At 39.3% G+C, this 25,181-nt stretch overlaps 1 long non-coding RNA gene across 4 annotated transcripts in view; it reads right to left on the reverse strand.

The window, feature by feature from the left end:
- Window positions 1–1,098: 1,098 nt before the first annotated feature.
- The window catches only part of LOC106005985, a 39,125-nt gene continuing 15,042 nt past the window's right edge, over window positions 1,099–25,181 (reverse strand). The window contains exons 3-6 of one of the 4 annotated variants that reach the window (XR_006609262.1): window positions 24,123–24,242; window positions 21,627–21,727; window positions 3,592–3,715; window positions 1,099–2,024 (exon numbers count right to left, since the gene is read on the reverse strand). This is a non-coding gene — a long non-coding RNA (uncharacterized LOC106005985). Of the gene's footprint in view, window positions 2,025–2,215; window positions 2,362–3,591; window positions 3,716–21,626; window positions 21,728–24,122; window positions 24,246–25,181 lie in introns of those variants that run through there. The other 3 variants (XR_006609261.1, XR_006609263.1, XR_001179770.2) reach the window with 3 other exon arrangements.

Genomic DNA, 25,181 nt, shown 5'->3' on the forward strand with positions numbered 1-25,181 from the left:
CCTGGGTGGCTCAGCCAGTTAAGTGTCTGCCTTTGGCTCAGGTCATGATCCCAGGATCCTAGGGTGGATCCCCACATAGCATTGGGATCCCTGCTCAGTGGAGAGTCGGCTTCTCCCTCTGCCCCTCACCCTGCTCATGCCCTCTCTCTCAAATAAATAAAATCTTTTAAAAAAGAACATTGTCTGCTACTATTATGTGCTATCTAAACATTAGCTCTTGTTATTGCTGTTATACTTACCACTATAATCATTTAGCATAAGTAAGTTACAAAGCTAGGATTTATTCTCAGATGTCGTGAGCGTTCCAAGGATTGGAAGGTATCTAGTAAATGTAACTATCTTTCTTTGTCAAGTACCTATTTCCCAACCAAAAAGTATCAAACATACTTTTAATGATAAAAGAGAGTTCAAAAGCAAATTAATGCTATTGACTTGAGGGAAAATTATTGTATGGAAGATAGCGACAATGGTTCTTTATAGAATAAAGACTAGCACTAACTGGTAATGAGCTGAAACATGATTTTGATCCAGTTTAGAGACACAGTCCTGATAATGGAAAAGAGGTGTTTTTGGGGAATGTTGCAGATTACAGAAATGACTAGAACCCAGGACCTTTCCTTGTATCGGTGGACTTGTGAGATGGCTTTACAACTCCTGCCATCAAGAGGTAGCCTACCATCCCAGCTAGTGGTTCTAGGGTGGCCCTGTGGCTTGCTTTGGCAAATAGAATGTAGTGGAAGTGATGGTTAGGAAAGAGGCCCAGTTCGCCTAGGCTAGCCTGTCAGAGGATGAGAGTGCTTCTCCTGCCCCAGGGCCCCAGGGGATAGCCAGCCATTCAGGAGGCAACCATTTACCTCACCAGTACTCGTATTTTGTACTGCAGGTATGTAAGTCCAGAAGAATCACCCAGCTGAGCCCAGGCCAGATGGCTAACCCACCGAAGTATAAGCTAATCAAAACTGTGGTTTCAAGGTGCCAGGTTTGCCGTGGTTTGCTACATGGGGAGACTGTGGCATCGTTAACCCCTAAAAATTATTCAAGACAGTATTGGTACCTCCCTTTGGGAACAATTTAGAAAAAAAAATGATATGGGGTAAGAGAATGAAAGAAGAGGCTTTAGAGGTTTTGTTCCCACACACATGCTTCTCTGAGTTTGTTAAATGGAGGTTTAATCTCCAGCTAAAGGATTATTTTCTGTTCATAAGCAAACAACATAATTTTTAAATATGCATTCAATAAACATTATTGAGTGCCGACTATGTGCTAAATGTTAAGAAAATGAACTGATTACTAAAAATATAAAAGACAAAAATTGTGTCAAACATAACTTTGACTATGTTTGGTTCACTAGATGACATTCAAGACTATGGTTTGTTAAAAGAAATAGATTACATTTCTATAGCAGTCACATAAGTTTAATGACAATGAGTTAACAAATGAGATAAAACAAATGAGTTAAACAATGTTTTTAGAGCATATACTAATAGTTTGCATATCAAAACTATAAAAATATGTATTTGTCAAAAGTTGAAAATCTAGAATCAGACATTCATGCAGATAACAGGCCGTGTCGTCATTTTATTTTCCCCAGTACAGTTTGGTAGAATGTGGCCAGAGCTCTACACTTGACTTTGACCAAAAATGTATGTACCAATTGATATCACCTGTGATACAAATTTGATGCATAAAGTTTGGGGTACCTCATTCTCTTTCTTCTCTTTGGCATTTGGTAACCTTCATTTTATTATTATTCTCATTCTCAAGAAATTCTTCCTCCTTTACTCGTATTCTCCTCTGTATTTGCATACTATGGTTGGGGTCATTGCCCAGCCCCCTTCACTGACATTGGCAATTGTGCTTTTATCAAATCTGGCACCATGCTGGTTTGGGGACCAACCTCCTTATATTCAAGGTGCAGCAGGATGGCATGAAGTCCTCTCAGATGTCTCACTGTTGGTTTCATATGGAAAGGTTAGTGTGTATCATAGTTGCAGAACCAGAACACACTCAAATTTTCAGATTGCCTGGAGCATAAAACATAAGCCACAGTTTTCTCTCATTCATTCATTCATCCACTTGTTCATTCACTCAACAAATGACTGTTGACCCAGGAAAAATGCTGCGCATTGGGAGATACACATGGGAGCCAAGTATTAACTTGAGCTTTGTCCTCATGAAGCTTGCAGTCTCGTGGGAGAGAGAGACAGACCTTTGTCAAATAATCACAAAATAACTCCCCCCAAACCCAAGTGTAAAACTGACCCCAAGACTAGTGCCACATTTATAGTTGCCAAGGTCAGAAAGAGCTTTCATGAGGAAATGTCACTTGGGTGTGGTGTATAAACAATGAATTCTGGAACACTGAAAAGAAATTAAAAGAAAAAGTTAATAAATATGTAACAAAAATAATAATAAAGTGAAATAAAGCCCATGTAGATATCAACCAAGAACAGGAGAAGGCACAGTGGAACAGGCAAAGTACAAAGGCCCTGCAGTAGGAAGAGGCATGAAGAGGACATGGGAGGAAAAGGGAGCCAGCACAACTGGGATGGAGGTTAGGATGAAAATGTAGAGGGCTGGAGGAAACAAACTAAGCAGGCCTTGTTGAGGAGTTTACCTTGATTCCAAATGCAAAGGAAAAGCAAAGGAGGATTTAGCAAGGTATCAACATGGGCCGCTATGGAATTCTGAAAAGATTACTTTGGCTGCAGTGGAGGATAAGGACACATTGAACCTCTGTTCCATAAGCTGTCCCCCCAAGAGAGGCCAGACCCAAGCCACAGCTGAGTGTTTAAGACTAGGAAATGAGAAGGAACTGCAGATGAAAAATGGTCTAAGAAAAGACAAAAGCCAAACTTGGATTAGAAAAGACAGTAATCAGTATTTTGCCCACCAGCTGTAAGACCCATCAAAACACTCTGGATGATTTGTTAAAAATGCAGATTTCATAGGCCCCCATCCCACCAGAGTCAGAATCCATGGAGGTGAGACCTGGTAATTGATCTTCGTGTTTTGAGTCATCCGTGACTAAAAATTATATTGCCAAAGTGGACAGGGAAGTTGGAAAATGATGAGGCTGCAAGTATTCAAAATCCCATCCACTCCTCAGCATGAGCTCAGAGCAAATTTTAAAAAGACAAGACAGAGGTGCATTGAAAGAGCTTTAACCTGAGTTCTCTTGCAGGCCAAGTCAGCCCAGCCTCCATGCACCCTGGAGCTGGTCAGAAAACACTGCTTTCTGCCTCTTCCTCACCCAGTACCATACCACCAAAGCCCCTTGCAGCAATTAATGCTCAATTCTGGTTTTGGTTTTTGTTTTTTGTTTTAAGTAAAGGTTTTATTTATTTATTTGACAGGGAAAGTGAGAGAGCACAAATGAGGAAGTCACAGAGGGAGAGGGAGAAGCCGGTTCCCCGCTGAGCAAGGAACCAGAAGCAGGGCTCGATGCCAGGACCCTGGGATCATGACCTGAGATGAAGGCAGATGCTTAACCAACTGAGCCATCCAGGCACCCCTGAATGTTGAATTCCAAACTAAGTGTGTACGTCGATTCCTATTTTTCCTTACACACGGTGATATCAAGCATCTTACCTTCATCTCATCCTGCTTTCATTCTGTCAATGGAGACTTGCTCACAATACTTTCAATCAGGGGGTGGCAAATTATAATCCACGTGCCAAATCAGGCCATCCCCTGATTTTGTATGGCCCAGAAGCTAAAACAAAAACAAAACAACAACAACAGAAACCATAAGAAGACTATTTTATGACATAATAAAACTATATGAAATTCAAATTAATATCCACAAATGAAGTTTCATTGGGGTCCACAACCATACTTGTTCATTTATTTATTATCTATGGCTGATTTTGCTCCATACATACACTACAGAAACAGAATTGAATAGTTGTCATAGAAACCCTATGTTCTACAGAGTCTAAAATATTTATTACTTTTTTTTAACAGAAGGTTTCTGACTCATGCTTTAAGCTTGCCTTTTAAGCAATTTGGTCAAATAACTAACAAATTGGCAAGGCCTATGAAGCAAATAACTAATTTTTAATGTAAACAATTGCCCCATCATCAAAATCCTTCATCAGCTTGACTTTTCATATTGAATTTTCTCAGTGCTTGATGTGCCTTTATCCCTGTGTACTAGGACTAACTTACTGTTACTCAGGTGAGTCAGAAAATGTATAACTTTGTAAAGGAGCTAACATAATTTTCAGTCCATAATTATGTATATTGCCTATGCTTCTCCAAAAGTAATATGACAAAACCACCATATAGTCCCTACTCCAATTCTAATTGATTTATCTGAAACAGAAATAATTACTTTTGGCTTAAAACCCACTCTGGGTTAATAGTGTACATTTGAATGATAACATTTTGTGAATATGCAAAATACTTTTGGAAACAGTAAAAATCAGATAATTCACACCAACGACAAGGAAGCTCAGTACAGAATAGCACATTTCTTGGGAGGGAGGATTAACTGAAAAAAAAAAAAATGATGTAAGTTTACTGACTCACCCTGCAAACTATGCCCAGAGAGACACACACTGTTGACAAGACTCTTTTAGTAAAGATACTATAACATATTTAGTAAACATAATGGGGGTTGCCCTTGCAGGAGACCTCATTACAGCTCTTGGCTATATATCTTGGTGGAGAAGTAAGGTGACACTGCTGGGTTTACTGTGAGAAGTATTCAGTTTGTGGATTATTAAGGAGGTGAGAACGAGTAAATAAGTAGGGTTAGTCTGTACAGCACTTTGCAAAATTTGTTCTGTCTTTGATGTTTAGACTGCTAGAGATATTCCTTCCCAGTTTCAGCTAAACCCCAAGGAAATATTTTTAACCTAATTATTATTTTGCTTAGTTTTGGGTTTGATTTCTTCTTTACTTTTTTTTTTTTTTTTTTTGGTACCAGATGCCACTCTTTATAGCAATAAAATCTTCTAAAGGAGAGGAGAGGAATTGGACTTGAAGAGAGAAATAACAGACTGCTAATAAATAACCTTTGGATGTCACCTTCTCCAGCTTTCTCAGCTCTTAATAGGCCCATGAGAGAGCAGAAAATTTTAAAACCCAGTGGGAAAGGAAATTAAAATTACTTCTACCATGGGCCAGGCCTGACCAATCTAATAAAGAGAGCAACACACGTTTTCTTTCTTTCTTTCTTCTTCAGTGCATACTGTTTTTTCTAATCAATTACTTGTTTATTCCTCGATGACCAATTCAACAAGTATTTACTGATCATCCAAAAGGCACCAGTTTAAATCTCTGGCAGGTCTGCAGAAAGGTGTAAGTAGTGCCTGCTGTATTAGTGAGGGTAGAAAGGATGCTGGAATGTACAATGACAAAGTGTCATTGAATTAACTAATAAAAGTTTCTTTCTTGCTCATGTAAATTTGAGTATAGAACTTGGGTCCTGGACTAACTTCCCTCTTGTCCCTCTGTCATATCATGGGGTGTCAGGGACTTCCACTGTGTTTGCTTCAACAGACTGGCTGATGAGGGGAAAGAAGGTCAAGAATTATATCAGTAGTTCTCCATGAACCAAGCATGGAAGTGGCATGACAACGTGTGCTCCCATTCCACTGGTCAGAGCTTAGTCACTTGGCCACAGGTAATTGTAATGAGAAATGTGAGAAATGTGGTCTAACTCTGGCCAGGAGGAAAAGCAAACGGGTTTAGGAAGGAGTTAGCTAGTCTTGGCCACACCAGCCTTCAGAAAACTTGCTGTCTCCCACATGCCAGCCCTGAAGCACTCAATGCCATCATTAAACTTGCAGGGACTACTCTTTCTTTCACACTTCACACTGCCCAAGGGTCTGCAATCTTCTAGCTTCCTGGGACCATTGCACAGAGGGATAGGAAATGTTAACTTGATTGGGGTCAAGTTAATAGGAGATCAATGGCACTCTAAGCCATTATTTTAATCTTATTAAAATAAGTAATCAACCTCAAGTCCCCTGGATCCTTTTGTCTAGTGCACTTGCACTATGCTGCTAGGTTCCAGTCTTGAGTCTTTTGTGCCCCACTGGCATCCTCTTTACCATACAACCAGACTAACGTTCCTATTTAGAACATCCACGCACGAAAACTTAGCCTTAGCCGAAGTGATGCTCTCTGTTGATATGATAAGAAGGTACTATATTCTCTGGTGCATATTTCATCAATGCTCAACTTCTCCCACCTTGACAATCACCTGGTTGCCTTTATTCTCATTATTTGTCATTTATATGACATTGGGTACAGTCAGGGGTATGACCATAGAGTCATTATTTGTCATTTAGGATAATAACCTGATAAATCATTTTCAGCAAGGAGAACAGACCAGAGTTGATCCTTCTGCAACACCTTCCCTGGGATCTTTCCATTGTTAAAAAGCTATGTCATATTTAACCCAGACAAAGGGTCTCTAAAATTATATCCCTCAAATTAAAACCACCATAAGTTATCATTTCAGAGCCACTGGAATTACTAAAATTAAAAAGACAAATTTAAATAGCGAACTTGACAAGGATGTGGATGAACTGGAACTCTCATAAATAGCTGCAGGGAGTGTAAAACCGAATAACCACTTTGAAAAACAATGGGACAATTTATTTAAAGGTTAACATACATCTATCCCTGACCCGAAAATTCCACTTGTAGGTATTTACCCAAGAGAAATGAAGACATATGTACACCAACCCCTCCCCACACACAAAAACATTTTACTGGTGGAACTCCTCTAAGTTCTTCTTCTTTTTTATTTTTTTTAATGTCAGCATACTTTATTTTTATTAATTTAATTTTATGTTTTTGTTATGTTCAGTTAGCCAGCATATAGTACACCATAAGTTTTTGTTACAATGTTCAACAATTCATTATTCTTTATAGTTACTGAGAACCAAATTCTTTTCATTTTTGTCTGTTAAATTTACTAAATTAGAAATTAAAACCAAGAAATTTTAAAATATTTATTCATTCACTTAAAAGCAACAACTCATTACTTAACCTAAATACCATATTTTTACAAAAAAAAATCCTCTATTCTTCAAAATTAAAAAAAATCAGTGTTAAAGTGACACTATTTTGTATTTTTCCAATTATTCTAATATCTGGCTTCATAGGAGACAGCTGGATTCTCTTATCTGCTTCCACATTCAATCTGTTGTGATAATACATACCAGGCAGTCTCTGAAACACTCTGCTGTATGTTTAAGAGAGAATGAGAATGCAAAAGTCAAATAACGTCATTCTTATGAAAATAATTTTAGACCAGGAGCTCTCCTAAATAGGTCTCAGAAACCTCTAGGCCACTCTGAGCCACTCTTTGAAAACTACTACTAGAAGACTTTTTTCCACCTAGCCACAGGTTTTAAGAATGGTGTATTGCATTATTTCTTATAATAGGAAAAAGTTGGAAACAATAGAAATGTGTATTTAATAGAGGATGGATACATTTCATATGCACAATACTAAATAGCTTTTCAACTAGATAAAGTTACAGGTATCAACCTAATAAACCTCAGAAATAGTACTTTCTAAAGAGACAGGTAGAAGAAAAACATGTAGTATGAGACTATTTTTATAAAGTAAAAAAAATGAAGGAGTATTCTAAATGTTATTTACTATATACAAATATACTAAAAATTCATATAAGTTGCATGGAAATTATAAACTCTGATTTCTGAGTAATGATTCCCTTTGGATAAGAGAGGGAAGGTGGGAGAGAAATGAGAGTAGAAAGCAGTACCCCAGGGGGGTACTTATTTAAAATGTTTAACTTTACAATTCTAAAGCAAATGTGGCAAACAGCTAAGATTTGACAAAGCTGGGTAGTCAATACCTGGGTAATAGTTCTTTTATTTATTATTCTTTTATATAAGATTGAAATATCTCAGAATAATATTTAAAAATATTATGTACAAGAATACAAGAGCTTTGGGGAGTGAGCTAAACAAATGTGTTGATAGTCTATGTTTTAAAGGCTATTTACAATTTTCCTGTTTTGAAGAACTTTCTAAAAATCTCCAAACACGAGAAGAGTTTAGACTCAATTTTCGCACATATTGTTGTTCTTAAAACTTTCCTGAATATGGAGCCATTCTAAATTTTAAAGGATTGTTCCTTTATCCAATGAGGATGCCTATTTATGTTCATCTTATGAAAATTCATTGAATACTCTTCAGAAAGAAAGAAAGAAAGGAAAGAAAGAAAGGAAAGAAAGAAAGAGAAAGAAAGAAAGAAAGAAAGAAAGAAAGAAAGAAAGAAAGAAAGGAAGGAAGGAAGGAAGGAAAACTGTGTAAGAAGTGGAAGAGGTACAATGTTGGCATCAGCCAATGGTGCAAGAATAAAGCCTTTATTTGTCCCAGCTAAGTTCACAGATGAATGGCAACCAGCAAACACTGATCCTGGGTGTCTGTCCTATAGGAATATATGTACCACTATGTGGGACACATGTACAAGGATGTTTACTGATTTTAGCTATGATTAGCCATTGTCAGGGGAATGGCTAAATGAATTATGGTTAGTCTACAGTGATATATTAACCAGCCTAGATTATAGCAGGTAGTCATCTGAGAAGACAATAGCTTCTCTTTGCATAGTGATCTTGGTTATTCTGGAGGAGTTTTTCTTTCTCAATACTTTTAACATAATTTTATCTAAATTTAAGGAAGAAATTTGATTTTTAATTAGAATTGTCTTAAATGTAAATAATGTTTATGAGAAGCTATCTTAATTTTTTTTTCATTTTTGTAGTTATCATGAGTGAAATGTTTTCCATTCTTAATTTCAGGTATTCAAGCCTAGAATCTATGAGCATGAGAGAGGGAGCCAAGATGGCCATATAGTAGGAGGACCCTAGACTTGTCTCATCCCTCAAATGCCACTAGAATCTATGAGACCTGCAGCTTACTGAAAATATTTTTCATGTATATAGTGCCCCTCCCAAATCTTCTTATTAATTCTATTGATTGTTTTTTTCAATAGAGGTTTGTTACTTTTCTTTGTAGGTTCCTTGGGGCTCAGGTATGTTTGACCAAGGGAAAGTGAAGTGGTCCTGCCTCATGGCCTTCAGTTTAACAGCTAGCCCCTGCTGAGATACCTAGATGAAGGAACATTCCCGCTTTCCACTCTCCTTATTTCCTTTTCAATACCCGGTCCTTCTGTTCAGTTCCTTCTTGACCTCTTGGGGACTAGGAATACCTAGCACTCTCATGGAAGGCCAGTGATGACCTTCTTCCTGGAGTTTGCCAACCTCCAGAAGGAAAATTCTTGCCTGGGGATCCACAAAGGAGATAACCCAGACAACAAGGAAGAGAGTCCCCACATCAATTTTCCCCATAGGGTCTCACCACCCATCCAGCTATCTGAGTCAAGCAGGGGTAAACAGTGGAATTGGTAGGAATGTTGAAGAGTTACACTTGGTTACATGTTCACTGAATCCCTTTCTTCAGATTTCTAGATTATAAGGCCTAATACATTCAATATTACTTTTTAAGGATACTGTTGAGAGATATATTTATGGCTTTATCCTGGCTCAGGTACATAGAGACTTGGCTTCCACATTCCCCTACTCTCATTCTCTATCCAACCATGCACGCACGCACACGCACGCACACACACACGCACACACACACACACACACACTTTGGTTAAGTGGAGTCTCACAATGGGAATGCCATTTCATGAATATTTGAGCCACAGGGTTAAAAACCTCTATTCAGTGGAAAAAGAACTACAGAATAACTGATTAAATTATCCATGCAAGAAGGTACATCATGCATTACTATCGGGGGCTGAAGAGCAAAGTACATAACATGACATGTTAGCTGGCATCCAAAGACAGCTCCAAGTGAGCCACAACTCCCAGTTTTCCAGCCTTGTGTAATCCACTTGGAGACTGAATCTGGGCTAAGCCTGTGACATTCAGCTGATAGAATGCAGGCCAAGTGATACCAGAATGGTTCTAAGACCTAAACCTATAAGAACGCCTAACAGCCTTGAGCCACAGAGTAAAATGTCCAGCTACTTTGCTGGAGAGACCATGTGGAGACATCAGATGTAAAGACCAACTGAAGAGGAGAAAGAGAAAGCCAACAACACCCCGTCTGCCCCCACCAACCAAGACCCCAGCTTAGTTGTCCTTGACAAGATGACAGATTCGTGAGTGACAAATCCTGAACATTCAAGCCCTGTCCACTGGACTACAGTTCCAAGGAGACCTTAGTGAGAACAGCAGAAGAACCGTCTAACAGAGCCTAGGGGAATGAGTGGGGGAAATAACATGCAAGTGATATTGGAGGTCAGTCTTTGCTGAGGCTTCAGCTGGCTTCATTCATTCAAATATCCACTCTTTAGAAGGCCAACCCACAGAACGTAAAGAACCACACAATGGTTGTCATTTTAAGCCACGAAGCATTTGGAGTGGTTTGAGTTGCTGTAATACACAACCAAAACACATATTAAGGCAGAAATTTGGGGTGAGGATGGGGACTCTCAAACCCACATGATGACTTATTTCTAGGGCTGGATTTTCTGTTTTGTTCATTAGTTTCATAGCTCTAACCAGACCCTCTGCTGCCTTGTTACACAAACATACCAATCTTAAATTATTACATGGACATTCCTGACTCCCAGGGATTTAAAAATGCTTTTTAAAAAATATTTAAATATTTAAATACGAGCTGCCTTGGAACCTGGAGTGAAGAACACTGATAAAAGCTGCCTTCCGTCTACAGCTCCCCAACACATGTACACACCCACTGCTGAAAGCATGGAGACTTATTTCATTTCTCAGAAGCACGAGGCTTTCTGAATCCAGCCTTCGATCCAGTGAGTGTGTTTGTGAAAGAGTAAAATAACACACACTCACACAGGCTCATGAAATCATCATCATAATACAAACCCCTTGGACTTCTTCTTTTTCTTTTTCCTTTCTCTCTCTCTCTCTCTCTCTCTTTTTTTTTTTTTTTTTTTTTTTTCAGCTGTGAGGCAGCACCTGCCATTAGCTGTGGTGGTTCCTATTTTCATATTGTCTGACAGTAGCAGTTGGATCAGGCTTGAGCCAGTGTGACTGAGAGGCAGGCTCCCTGCTTCCACAAAGCTGAATTTAATAAGATGAGAACAGCATGCCAAGATGGGGAGCTCCCTCCCTAACACTTATCCTGACACCAGCCCCTCAGCGGGGCCGTATTGCCTCGGTAATCTGGGTGAGCCGGACAGAGGGTCCTGCTTACAAGTTCAATATAATGGAACAGCAGGGGGCGAAGGGCTGGCAGAAAAGCTTAGCAAAGTTAAAGCCTATTACTCTATGCTTGAGGAAAAATGAGTCACAAAATATTACACCCAGAGCAAGACTTGAACCTGCCAAATGCAGTAGCAACACACGCTAAGCTTGTCCATAATGGTGCATTCATTACGCCATGGTCCAGGGTAATGTGGATTTAAATGTCTTTAACCCGAATGGAAATGTATATGCAAATTTCCCCATAAGCCCATCCCTCCCTCGCTATTCTTTGGCCCTATTTGAATCTAATGGGCAAGGTGACTGCATACTACAGATGTCAAAGAAAATGATGCCTTTTTAATCTGCCTTTAGTGGCAGGAAGAAGGCAAGAAACTGCACCAAAACCGCTCAGCTGCACATTACGGCCTTTGTTGTTTTATGGCTCTTGTGGTGTTCAATTTAAAACTAATGGGAGAAAGAGCAAACAAATGGTCTCTGAGATCAGTCTTCACTGACGCTTGGGCTGGCTTAGTGAATTTGAACACCAACTCCTCACAGAAAGGAGCTCTAACACAAACTAATCAATACTAGTTAATCAAATCAAACTCTTAAGACTTGGAACAAACTTGCCTCACACTTTCAATCAACGGGTGCCCCAGAACCAATCCAGTGCTCCATCCGACTAAAAGGCCATTATGTAGAATCCTGGACATGAAGCGGCTCTAGGACTGGAGTCTTTTGAAAGAACAACAATAGAACCAAGACTTGTCATTCCCACTGCTCCCCCTAGATCAGCTACGACCGGTTCTTATTCCAGCAAATTCACTCAGATCGTCAGATGTGGTGTCAGTGTTGGAGCCACCAGTTCCTAAGCTCTTACCATGGGCCACGTGCTTGGCTGGGTGCCTCCTATCCCTCATCTCTGATCTTTATGTAGTGGGTTGTACAGTTTCTTGCGGTGCTTCATGGCATTTCTGTACCAAGAAATCTCATCTTCTTTATTTATGGCCAGTCGAATCTTCTTCGTAGTTCTCCAGGGGAGAAGCAACATTAAAGTTCAGACTGGGCTAATTGTATTTTTTATTCTCTTCCGGTTTCAACAGCCTCTTTGGTGTGTGGTGTCTGTCCAATATATGTTATCTTTTAGATCTCCTCTCTGTCCCCTTGCGCCTTTTGAAGGTGGTTTCTGGAGCTCATATGCCACATGCCAATAGAGAATGGGGACCATGGATTTGTGTGGTAACTCTCAGATCCCTGGAACGCTCCACCTTGGCATAGCTGGTTGGTCAGCTGCATGGATGGAAGAACAATCATATCTTCACCACCATGTGGAACTTCCTATTGGCTTACTTCTAGAAACTGGTCCTGGCCTATCAATTGTTCATAATGTGCTCACACATGCATCTCAAGGTATATTACAATCCACTGCCTGTCTCTGAAACTTTGTGTCTGCACATCAGGACTGGAAGGAAGATCGGGTGCTGGCCAGGGAGAGAAGCCCACTTTCTTAGGCTAACCTCTCCAATTTTTCCATCAGCCAATGGTGTATTTGTATTCCCACTCTATGAGGACATGGTATAGACATGACTGTGGGGATCTTCCTAGGACCTTAGCTATGTCTAGGGAAGTAGACCATGAAATTGGTGTCGTGGTGTCTCCTATATCTATCAGAACATTTCTATTGTCCTCTTGCTTCATGTGCAGGACCAAGAGTGAGGGAAATGGGAATCTTGGCCTTGATGTCCTCTCTTTATCTTTCTCATCTTTCTTTTGTTCAACACTACCCTGGGCCCAGAAGTGGGGCTTACCCCTTTCTCTTCCTGCCTAGACAGACTCCCTTACTGTCTATGCTGAGTTCTTCTTACACTCTGACTGTCCTAATTTAGATTCCTCAAAAGGAGGCAAAGATTGAAATGGATCTAGTTCATTTGGGAGAGGCAGAGAACACCAAAAGAGGACTGGGAAATGCGAGAGGGAAGGGAAGGCAGTGAGAAACAACATTCTACATCAGTCACCGCTGTGGGCAACTGGACCTTAGTCCCATGGGAAAACTCTGGGTACTGGTCAGAGAACACATTCAGACTTGTTCAATCAAGGGTTAAGGAAGCTGCAGCATTTATATACCAATTCCTGTCACTCACTGACTGAGGACCACTTCATTTGGGATAATGGAACTAGTTTTGTACATGTGTTAAAACTCATAGAATGAAGATATACAGACGGAAAATAAGCCCAGGAAAAGATGCTCATTATCATATGCTGTGAGGGAAATGCAAATTAAAACAATGAGATACTGTTAAACACTTATTAGAATGGCAAAAATCCAAAACACTGACACTACCAAATGCTGACAAGGACGTGGCACAGTACATTCCCACTGCTGGTGGGGACACAAAATGATACAGCTACCTTGGAAGACAGTCTGGTAGTTTCTCATTATACCAAGCACACACTTACCATACAATCCAGCAATAGCACTCCTTGGTATTTACCTAAATGATTTGAACACTTATGTCCGTTGGTATATAAAAACCTGCACACTGATGTTTGTAGCTTATAATTGCCAAAACCTGAAAGCAACCATGATGTCCTTCAAGAGATGAATGGATAAATAAAATGTGGTACACTCTGATAATAAAATATTACTCAGCAATAAAAAGAAATGAGCTGTCAAGCCAAGAAACACATAGAGGAAACTTAAATGCATATTACTAACTGAAATTCGCCAATCAGAAAAGGTTAAAAGGAAAAGAATTCCAACTCTTCGGCTCAGATCATGATCTCAGGGTCCTGGGATGGAGCCCTGCATTGGGCTTTCTGCTCATCGGGGAGCCTGCTTCTTCTCTCTCTCTCTGCCTGCATCTCTGCCTACTTGTGACCTCTCTCTGTCAAATAAATAAATAAAATCTTAAAAAAAATAATTCAGCTTTAAGATTAGAAGATAATAAATTATTTACCTGTTTTACTTGTTTACTTATTTTATAGGCATTACTCGTTTTCTCTTCTGAGGTGATATGCCTCCCAATACATCCTTGAAAATCCAAGATTACAAAAGAGCATGATTTAAAGAGGTGATAATCATTCCTTGATTTAATAGTTTCAAATTATTGCCTCTGCTACCTTTTCAACCCTGCCAGGAAGACATTACTGCCCTTATTTTCTAGACAAGGAGGCCCTGGCATAGAGAGTTTAAATGACTAACCTCTGTTGGTAGGTGTGGAAATCTGTGAACTGAATGCCGGTCTGCATGGTCCCAAAGTTTAGGTTCTACTCACAAAACACAAATACAAATGTTCAAGATCAGTTATTGATAACTCACACAAATGGGTAATACTGTATTTGGAAAGAAACCTCCAAGGTGGAAAAGATAGGAGGGAAAAAGGAAAAGAAAGAGGTGGGAGCCGGGGCAGCAGTCAAAACCCCAACTTCACCTATGTACCACACTTCAGTGAGAAGGAGCTGGAGTGGCACAAGATGGTGTTTTGGGTTTTTTCTCCTAAGTTTTGTTGTTGTTGCTGTTGTTTTCTTTTCTTAACCTAAGGGAGTGATTACCTTAATTCCTAACACTAATGAAAAACATGGTGATTACATTTCTACCCCCACCGGTCCTGCCATGATGTTAAATAATTCAGACATTTTTCTGTATTATTCTTATTCCAAAGAAAAGCATTTCTTCACCCAACCAGTTCCAGTCATGGAGCATCATTGATTTGTCATTGCTTCAACAAGACCAAAGGATCCTAGCAGTGGATTATTTAATTCCAAATGACATTAACAGTTAAATCCTGGCATTTCGCAGAACTGTCATTTTCCTAAAAATTGTTTCATTGACTCTGAAAAACAAACACCCAAACAAAAGCTACTATATCTTGGAACACTGAAAAAAATAAAATTTAATTTAAAAAAAAAAACCATTACATCCTTACACCACACACGAAAATAGACTTAAAATGGATGAAGGACCTCAGTGTGAGAAGGGAATCCATCAAAATCCTTGAGGAGAACACAGGCAGCAACCTCTTCAACCTCAGCCGCAGCAACATCTTCATGGGAACATCGCCAAAGGCAAGGGAAGAAAGGGCAAAAATGAACTTTTGGGATTTTATCAAGATCAAAAGCTTTTGCACAGCAAAGGAAACAGTTAACAAAACCAAAAGACAACTGACAGAATGGGAGAAGATATTTGCTAATGACATATCAGATAAAGGGCTAGTGTCCAAAATCTATAAAGAACTTAGCAAACTCAACACCCAAACAAATAATCCAATCAAGAAATGGGCAGAGGACATGAACAGACATTTCTGCAAAGAGGACATCCACATGGCCAACACACACGTGAAAAAGTGCTCCATATCACTCGGCATCAGGGAAATACAAATCAAAACCACAATGAGATATTACCTCACACCAGTCAGAATGGCTAAAATTAACAAGTCAGAAAATGACAGATGCTGGCGAGGATGCGGAGAAAGGGGAACCCTCCTACACTGTTGGTGGGAATGCAAGCTGGTGCAACCACTCTGGAAAACAGCATGGAGGTTCCTCAAAATGTTGAAAATAGAACTACCCTATGACCCAGCAATTACACTACTGGGTATTTACCCTAAAGATACAAACGTAGTGATCCAAAGAGGCACATGCACCAGAATGTTTATAGCAGCAATGTCCACAATAGCCAAACTATGGAAAGAACCTAGATGTCCATCAACAGATGAATGGATCAAGAAGATGTGGTATATATACACAATGGAATACTATGCAGCCATCAAAAGAAATGAAATCTTGCCATTTGCGAAAACATGGATGGAACTAGAGCGTATCATGCTTAGCGAAATAAGTCAAGCAGAGAAAGACAACTATCATATGATCTCCCTGATATGAGGAAGTGGAGATGCAACATGGGGGTTAGGGGGGGTAGGAGAAGAATAAATGAAACAAGATGGGATTGGGAGGGAGACAAACCATAAGTGACTCTTAATCTCACAAAACAGAGGGTTGCTGGAGGGAGAAGGGGGATGGGGGTATGGACATTGGGGAGGGTATGTGCTATGGTGAGTGCTGTGAAGTGTATAAACCTGTACCCCTGGGGATAAAAATATATGTTTATAAAAAATAAATTTAAAAAAACTATTACAATATTCATTCTAGTTCAGTGAAAGCTATGCGTGAAAATGGAGAATAACTTGATCAGGTATCAATATCACAGGAAATTCATTACTTGATAGAACAGGACTAGCTTTTGAATAAAAATCCAGTAGATACTTTTAATCAAACTGAAGCAGTTACAAAAGGAATTTAAAAATAATTTGATTTGTTCTAAATCGAAATACTATCTCAAACATGCAGGGGTGCCACACTTTCTTTTTGTCTCTGAAATTCTTTCTGAAACACCCCACCATCCCACTTTCCAATTCCAAAGAAGGTACTTTTACCCATAGCACAAGCTACTTAATCTATTAGGGAATGCATCTGTCTGTGTGTTAATGGCCAGTTTTCTTCTCTGAAACCCAGTAGCTCATGAGCTCGTGAAGACAAGGACAACATCTAGATAGCTGTAGCTTGATACCTAACATGTCTTACATGCTCCCAATCGTTACAAAATGAGTGAATTACACTTCTGTTCATTTGGCCTGAAGCCTAGCCTAGGTTAGGAGACAACACGTGGAATCAGAAGGAGCTGGTATAAAAATACTAATTACCCTGCTCTGTGACTTTTGGCAAATTGCCTAACCTCAGTAATCTTCTGTTTCTTCATTTGTGTTATGTTGACATTAATATTCACCTGTCCAGGATGTTAAGCTAGTAAGTGAGATGCAGTGAGTCAGTTGCTTGGCATTTTATATAGTAAATAGTAAGCGCTCAATAGCGGGTAAGCGGGTTCTCAACAGACACTGCCTGAAGCCATGTTAACATTTAGAATGTATTTGTTCCCACAATCAAACTAGTCTGAGAGGCTAAATATATAATGGTTCTCAATGGTTCTCAAATCTTAGTGTGTGCTAGGATCATCTGAAAAACTTAACAGAACAGATTGCTAGGCCCCAGCTCTACTTTCCAATAAAGTGGGCCTACCGGAGGGTCTAAGAATTTGCATTTCTAACAATTTCCTGGGTGATGCTGATGCTCCTGGGCCTGGGACCACACTTGGAGAAATGATTCCGTTTCCTCCCCTTCCCCTATATCCCCAGCGACTGCACTCTAGAATCACTCGAGAAGCTTTCAAAATTATTGAGGTCTGGATCTCACAGTTTCTGATTTAATAATAGGTCTCTGGCGAGGCCTGAGCATTGGGATTTTTTTTTTTAAGCTTTCTAGATGCTTCTAATGAGAAACTAAGGTTGAGAACCATGGCCCTCGATATATGCCGGTAGAACCTTGCATCTCACAGTGTGGTTCCCTGATCAGCAACATAAGCATCACCAGGGAGCTTGTTAGAGATGCATAAATTCTGACCCCACCCTGACTTAACTAATGAAAGTCCGCATTTTTAGTAAGATCTCCAGAGAATTCCCATGCATGTTAAAGTTTGAAAAGCCCTGAACCAGAGAATCCTCCCTCCCAACTTACATTAGAGAAAGAATCAGCAGATCTCACCTTTGCCCTACTTGAGTTTTCCCTTCCTGAGATACTGGGATTTGGACGGAAGGAGGAACTCATGATCTCACCCCCAAGGCAGTGGTTTTTACTTTCTACTTTGCAGGTGTGAACCTGAGGAGCCTTCTGTCTTTGTCCCCGTTCTTTTCTCCTCCCTGTCTTCCCAGACTCAGTTTCCATCTCCAGACACAGCCTGCATCACACCTATTTATTAATGCTGAGGTTTCAACGGATTCGAGTAAAGACAGGAGGCAGGATCAATGTCTTAGTGGGATTCAGAAAAATGAAACTTTGCTTTAAAAAATAAGGTAGCACCTGGTTCCTCCCTAAATTACCCTAACACAGAGATGTGTTGTGAGATGGTATTAAAATAGAATCCTTACCCACTGCAGGCTGGAAAGTGAAAAGTAACATGGAAGAGATGCCTAATGATTTGGAAAAAGGAAAAGATCCCTAAGTAAAGAAATGATGAGGTGTCCGTGACCAGAGAAACCTGAAATGTGCTAATTGAATGCCCTCAGATGCCATTATCAGTGAAGCCCCTCCGGAGCTAACAGCACAAGCACATCTGAGCAGAAACCTGAGCTAACAGCACAGAGAACTGTCTTGACAGCTTAAGCAGGGTTCAGTGTGCATGAGTCAGCAGGGGAGGGTCCTCGTGCACGCAGTTCATTAGAAATCCTTCACAAACAAGAGGGAAAATCTCTTCCAGCTGAGTGCACCAGGCATACTCAAAGAGAAGACAAGTTTGGTCTTTAGAAAGAATAATGACCATATTAGGGACATGTGTGTGTACATACATACTCACGTGCACATGCACACATTACAGATCACAACTTTTGTTACTCAAAATGTGTTCTGTGGACCAGTATCAGCATCATCTGCCCCTCCCCCCCCTCACTGCCCCACCTACTCTTAAGGGTCTACATTTTCATTCTTTTTTTTCTTTTTTTTCCTTTTTTTTTTTTGGTTTTTGAGAAATCTCCATACTGTTTTCCAGAATGGCAGAACTAGCCTATGATCTAAATACTGCACCACTAAATATTTACCCAAGGAATACAAAAATATTAATTCAAAGGGATACATGCACCCCAACGTTTACAGCAGCATTATCTACAATAGGCAAGTTATGGAAACCACCCAAATGTCCATTAACTGATGAATGGATAAAGAAAGTAGATATAGATGATATAGATATAGATATATCAAATTTTTATGCAACTGGGACATATGGTTTTGCATGAGGAACATTTGAATCTATATAACCATGAAGTATGCTTTACTGGAAATTTGTGTGCATAAGAAATCTTGATTAATGGGAACTCAAAGCAAGGAAAAATAAAAGCTGATGTCAAGAATAAACTTTCTTAGACATAACTATCTCTAAGATACATCCTACATTCAGAATATATTCAACAGAGTACATCACAACCCCAGAAAGAGAAGATTATAAGAACTTCATTATTTAAAAGTAAAATGGAATAAAATTTACTTAAAATGTGAGCATGAGTTAGTTTGGGGAGAAAGCAGGATATAACCATCTCCACACCCTCGTACTTATACTGTTTTCACATGAACTATAATTCCTTACCAAAATTTTCAGGTGCAATGTTGGCAAGGAGAGGCAGTGGCAAGATGCTCTGTTAACTTGTAAGTTAACAGAATATGTTATTTAACTAGGCCATGATATTTCTCAAATAGTCAAGTTATACAATATTACCTTGCAAAGCCCATAGGACCTAGAATGATTTTATTCTTCATTATAAGAAGAATCGTGTAATGGCTTGAGTAGGTGAACTGGAGCCAAAACCCACCTTAGTTTGCAGAGGAAGCAGGGAAATGGGAAAGCCAGCCAGGAGCTGATGGAAACATAGGCAGTCAAAATGACATCCATTCCACTGCAAGGACCCTTAGCCATTTGGTCTGTGCAGTGTAATGGAAGATTATTTCAATGCTAAGACTGTTGAGTCCTAACTGGATAGGTAAAGAGCTTCAGGTTCCTAGTAATTTCAATTCCTTCCCTCAGAAGAATGGAAGTCACAACAGTTAACCCAAAAGGAAATTCAGCCAAGCCTGAGATGCTATTGTGGGCCCCTTGACAACATCTAATTCATTAGGCTTCATCGCTGGTAAGACCAAGTGTGCCCACATGAGAATCCATTTCTCTAGCAAATAAAACACATTTAATTATTAGCTTGGTCTAAGGCAGATGGTCCTCTGATTTAAATTTGCTTGATAATTTTAGAAGACATACTTTTAGGCTTAGTTGGAAATAATTATCAAAGTATGCTCTGGGTAAAATATTCCGGATTTGAAAAAAAAAAAAAAGAAAAGAAAAGAAATTACTTTGACTCAGGGATTCAGCAAGCAAGTGTCAAGTTTTCTTTTTCATGGTGATGGTGGTGGCAGTGGTTTTCTTTGGAGATTTGGTTTCAGACTCACTTATTAAGCTCTTCATCATCTTCCCCTTTGCTCCCACCCTAGAAGTATTCTTCCTCCAAGACAATAAGTGTTTAACACAACAAACTTGCTGATAAACTAGAAAGAAGAATCTCTTAATTCAGTATTGGGCAAACTGGAAATATTTTACATATTTTGGCAAGAATTGGACTTTTTTCAGAGATCATTTGTAAGCAGGTCTCTTCGATATAAACCTCCCTTAGAATTTAGGGTTTGTGGAAAGTGTGTAACAGTTTCCCTTTCTGTGGCATTCTGTGCAAATTGGTCGTCAGAGTACCACTGTAGAGAGTCATTCACAAAACAGAAGGTGGCATTCTGATTTGACTGGGAAAAATCTCATTTTCCCCCTTCTATCCCAACAAATTATTAGTAGAGTCCACTCTCAATCTCCAAAGTGTCCCAATTGAAAAAAAAAGTGTCCAGATTGGACAATGAATTCTATGGTCACTGTAATGAGAGCTGATGTCTATTGACCACTTACTTGAAGCACTCTGCTAAGCACTGCTATGCAAATTATTTCATCAAATACTCACAACATCTCTCAGAGAGTACATCACCATTGCTTTCAATTTATAGATGAAGAAACTGAGTATAAGAGAACTGCAGTTACATGAATAGTGACTAACAAAACTTAGATCTTAATCCATGAAAAAGATTCTTAAAGTCAGAATGTCTAACCACAACGTTCCATCTAATTAAAACCTGCAGTTAGAACAAGATGCTAGGGAATCATCCTCTTGTTTTAACTGTGTTTGGAAGAAGGTGAGAGTCAAAGAAGGATGGAAAGAAAGGTGGAAGCTTCACAAAGTCAATACTTTTATGTGCAGTGTAGTTTCCACATCCTCTCTTTCTTAGTTGGTATCGTCCAGCTTAGAATATGAGGTCAAAATGTATATTTTCAGGGGGATTTGTACATACCTGTCCATGTCTAAAGCTGTGGGTGGAGAAGAAATCATGAAGAAACAAACAAGAGATGAGGTGGGCAATACATTGTATGGCAGCCCTATCTATAATAAAATATTCATATAAATTCATTTCTGTTTAGGCGCTGCTAATGCTTAATTCTCAGCTTAGTGCATATCTTTTAATATTTCTTGAGATATTTCATTTAGAAGACAACAAATGTGATAATTTATTTAAACCCTTATAGAAATCAGTAAACCAAGCCCTAGAGGGTGGGAATGAATCCACAGATGAAGATGGCAGCCTCCAAACCAGAGATAATTATGAGATATCATACCAAAGTCTTTTATAAAAGAAGTAGGTAAAGCTATTTCTGGAAAAACAAGGCTTTATTAAGGACGTAGCTTTCTCCTAGATTTGAAATACACAGTCAAAAGCTTACCTGGTAGTCTACGTAGAGGAGGAATATTCCAGAAAAAATGTGATCCAACTCATGCAAGCCCTTTGCAAAATAGGGCTAAAAGAAGAAGAGGCCAAGTCTTTCTGCTTCGGGGCAAAATGGCAAGAAGATAGAGGAGAAAAAAGAGAAATATCATAGTTTCTATGATCAGAGACAAGGGCTCTCCCATTTGGTGTCTAACGAGCTCCCACCAACAGGACAGGATTCCCTGGGAGCTAGAGGAGTAGGGAATGTAAAGGAAGAATAAAAACAGCATTTTCTCCTCTCTCTGACCACCAGGAGCCCCCATTGTCTTTCTTCAAGCCAAAATTCAAGGGCTTCTTCGGAGTGCTGTCTGTACCTGGCGCATGGTTCCAGGTATCTAGCTGTCTCCAGATCTAGAACATAAGATACCAGTGTGGGAAAAGTTTGCCTCACTCCTGACTTGGTAGTCTGAGTTCTGGTTTCCCTCCCTCAAACTGCCTGCTGCGATTAACTTTCCAAATTCCTCAGAATTTTCAATGCATTCACTGAGAGACACAGAATGGAGTATTTTACCATCTTGACTAGAACTGGACAAAAAAAGAACATCTTAATTACTGTAAGGAGACCAGCTCTGTGACTGAAAGTGTCCAGAAAACTTCCTACCTATATTTTGAGAAAGATATGGGACCTGTCTTAGATTTCACCCAAGAACTAGGGGAAAAAAGAATAAAGTTGCTTTATGAATGGTCATTCAACCTACTACTCACATATGGCTAAATCTTCATAAAGAATATTTTTACAGGTATTTCACCTTCAGTAATCAATTCTATAGAGCTGGCAAGGAAAAAAAAAAAGTCAATCTGAAAGCACTTGAGATGCTTAATTATTTTTCAGAGTAGAGAGTATGGGAGAAAAAGCTCAGTATCCTAACTTTGGCTCTCCGCTTCACTGAATCACCAAAATAAAAGCAAGTCTTCAGCCGTGGCTTCAGATTGAGGCAAGATGAGAACTTCATCATGCCTGCGTTATTGTTGGAGGATTGATTCAAAAATAAAAGACCTAAGTTTCAGCTGGTCCCAAACTATGGAGAATTTTACCACACACAAACCCCCATTTGCCAATGCAAATCTGATAATTGGACACTTAATTACCCTATTTGCACACATAAATGAAGGGTGTGTCAGCGAGAAATCAGAACCCTCTCTTAAAACTTTGGCCCCAAGCAATGAAACCACATGCTTTTGTCAACAGCTAAATTGATTAGAATTGTGTTTATTTCTGCTCGTGTTAGTCCACATGTATTTTCACTGGAGCCTGATGTCTATTGAGTTAAAGCTTAGTTAAAAAACCTACGTTATGCAGAAAACCTAGATAGTAATTGCCAACTATGTGCCAAGAGTCCTTTCATTTTATAGAGAATACAAGGTCTGAATAAAAAGAAATATTCTTTGCAACTTCATATGCTTGGGCAGACTCAGCAGCCTTAGAGTCATAATAAAGACAGAAGGGCCTTTTAAAAGAATACTTTAAGCAAAATTTCCAGCATGGATTACTCTCTTGGGTAAACGGCTCAGGCATTGAATTCTCCTATTTCCCTGGGGCAGGTAAAGGGGTGAATTTTCTCTGAATATCTTCTAGCTAGACAGTGTCCTAACTATGTCCTGGGGGAGTGGAATCTTTGATTTGGAAGCATCTATTGTGAGTAGGTCCATCTGGGTTTCCTCTCCATGAATAGAAACATCAAGAAATGGCTGTTTCTTGATTGTTGATTATATATAGACCTGAGTTCTAGTCCTGGCTCTAATTCAAACAAGCCATGTACTAATGGAGACAGATTCAACTCCTTACAATTGCTGAATAATAGTAAAGGAAAAAGGGAAAGCTTGTCAGGGAGGGCCAGGCAGTGGGTCTGAGAAGTGGAGACAGGCCAAGGGAGGCCACTATAGTGTCGAAAAGAGGATAAGCAATAAGGAATAGTCAATGGATTTGGTGATTTAAAAGTCATTAGTAACTTAATCTTTGTTTTGGTCACCAGATACTGAACAAATTCTTGTTGAGTGAGTGACTTACTTATCAGCACAATTTATTGAGCACACTGCACAGGGAGCACTGTGTGAAGAGTCAAGAGTACCCAGAATAAGAAAAGGGACTCATGTCTACAAAACTACTACAAGAGTGCTACTTGAAGAGTAAAAATTCACTGAAATGAAACAATATGAAACAAGACAAAGTTGAAAGACTCAATGTGAAGATAAGGAGCAAGATGACTGACTTTTTACATAGTGCTGGGATGCCTACTATGATTCCATGGAGGGGTTCTGACTTCAGGGACTCAAACTATAAAATGATCAGAGCCGGATTGCCTCCACCACTACTGTGATGTCCTGGGGTTCAGCAGGTGCCAAACAGAGCAGAGGAGCTATGCATCAAAGGTTGCCCCACCTTAACACAGTGAAAACTAGAGAACTCTGGGCACAGGCCTGGATTTTGCCAGCCTGAAAGGAGAATGCTTACCTTTATCATTGCTTTGGTCTTCTGGATTATGGGACGTCAGAGTACTCCTGCTTGGGCTCTGTCTTCTGTTATTGCTCACGGTGTACATCTCAGATATATGACCCAATACTCATTTTTATTCTTCTTTCACATTTAAAACAGAAAAAAAAATACATCACCCCTTGCAAAATTATGCTTCTGTCCCTTGTTTTATTCTCAAGGTTAATTTTCCAACACATCCCTCTGCTAATGGAGTTATGTGTGAAAACTGTCAATTTCTGTCAAGCAGAAATGCAAGCCATTTATGTTGCATTCATTATGATGATCAATGTCTTTGCCGTCTACCTACCCCTCAATAAAAAGTATTATTTAATATTCATCACAATTTCTTTTTCTTCTTTTGTGTCTTCTTTTTTTGAGAAGCTGCTGGTGCTATTCTAATGGATTGACCAGAAGTAGCTCAAAAAGTAACTGACTATTTATTGAACACAGAAGAAACAGTGTTATTATCAGCAGTTAAACAAAAACTCTGACCAAACTTTAGAGGTCAAAGGGCTAAGAGAAATGTTTTTTTCACTGCTAAAAACCTGTGAATTTTAGCTAGGTCTTGTTGGTTTAGAAGCTTAAGAAAGAAAAAGAAACTAACATTTATTGTCTACTAGATTCCGGGCTCATTGACCACATCATCTCAGTTAACTCTTCCTACTACCTTGAGATAGTTATTACATTCACTTTACAGACCATGAAAGTGTTGTTTGGAGAAGTTTGGCACCTTGCATAATACCATCAAGTGAAGGAGAACCATCAGAAGGAATGTTCTACAACCTCAAGATACATCTAAGATATTGGTGTTGTTTAAGCCATGGATAGGGAATCAATTCAAGTGCCATGACTGGAGTTTTTAAAATTAAGAGACTAGATTAGATTTGGAAATATCCTAGTATTATTTCCCTTAAGCTTTTGCTTTATGGGGTGTGTGCCTGTGTGCATGCATGTATGCGTGTGTGCGTGCGTGTGTGTGTGTGTGTTAATTAGTATACTATGTGATGATGAAAAATTTATTTCTCCCTATGAGTTTTG

This window comes from Mustela putorius, unplaced genomic scaffold (assembly GCF_011764305.1).
Source record: "Mustela putorius furo isolate JIRA1106 unplaced genomic scaffold, ASM1176430v1.1 tig00003834_pilon_pilon_pilon, whole genome shotgun sequence".
Taxonomy (NCBI): Eukaryota; Metazoa; Chordata; class Mammalia; order Carnivora; family Mustelidae; genus Mustela; species Mustela putorius.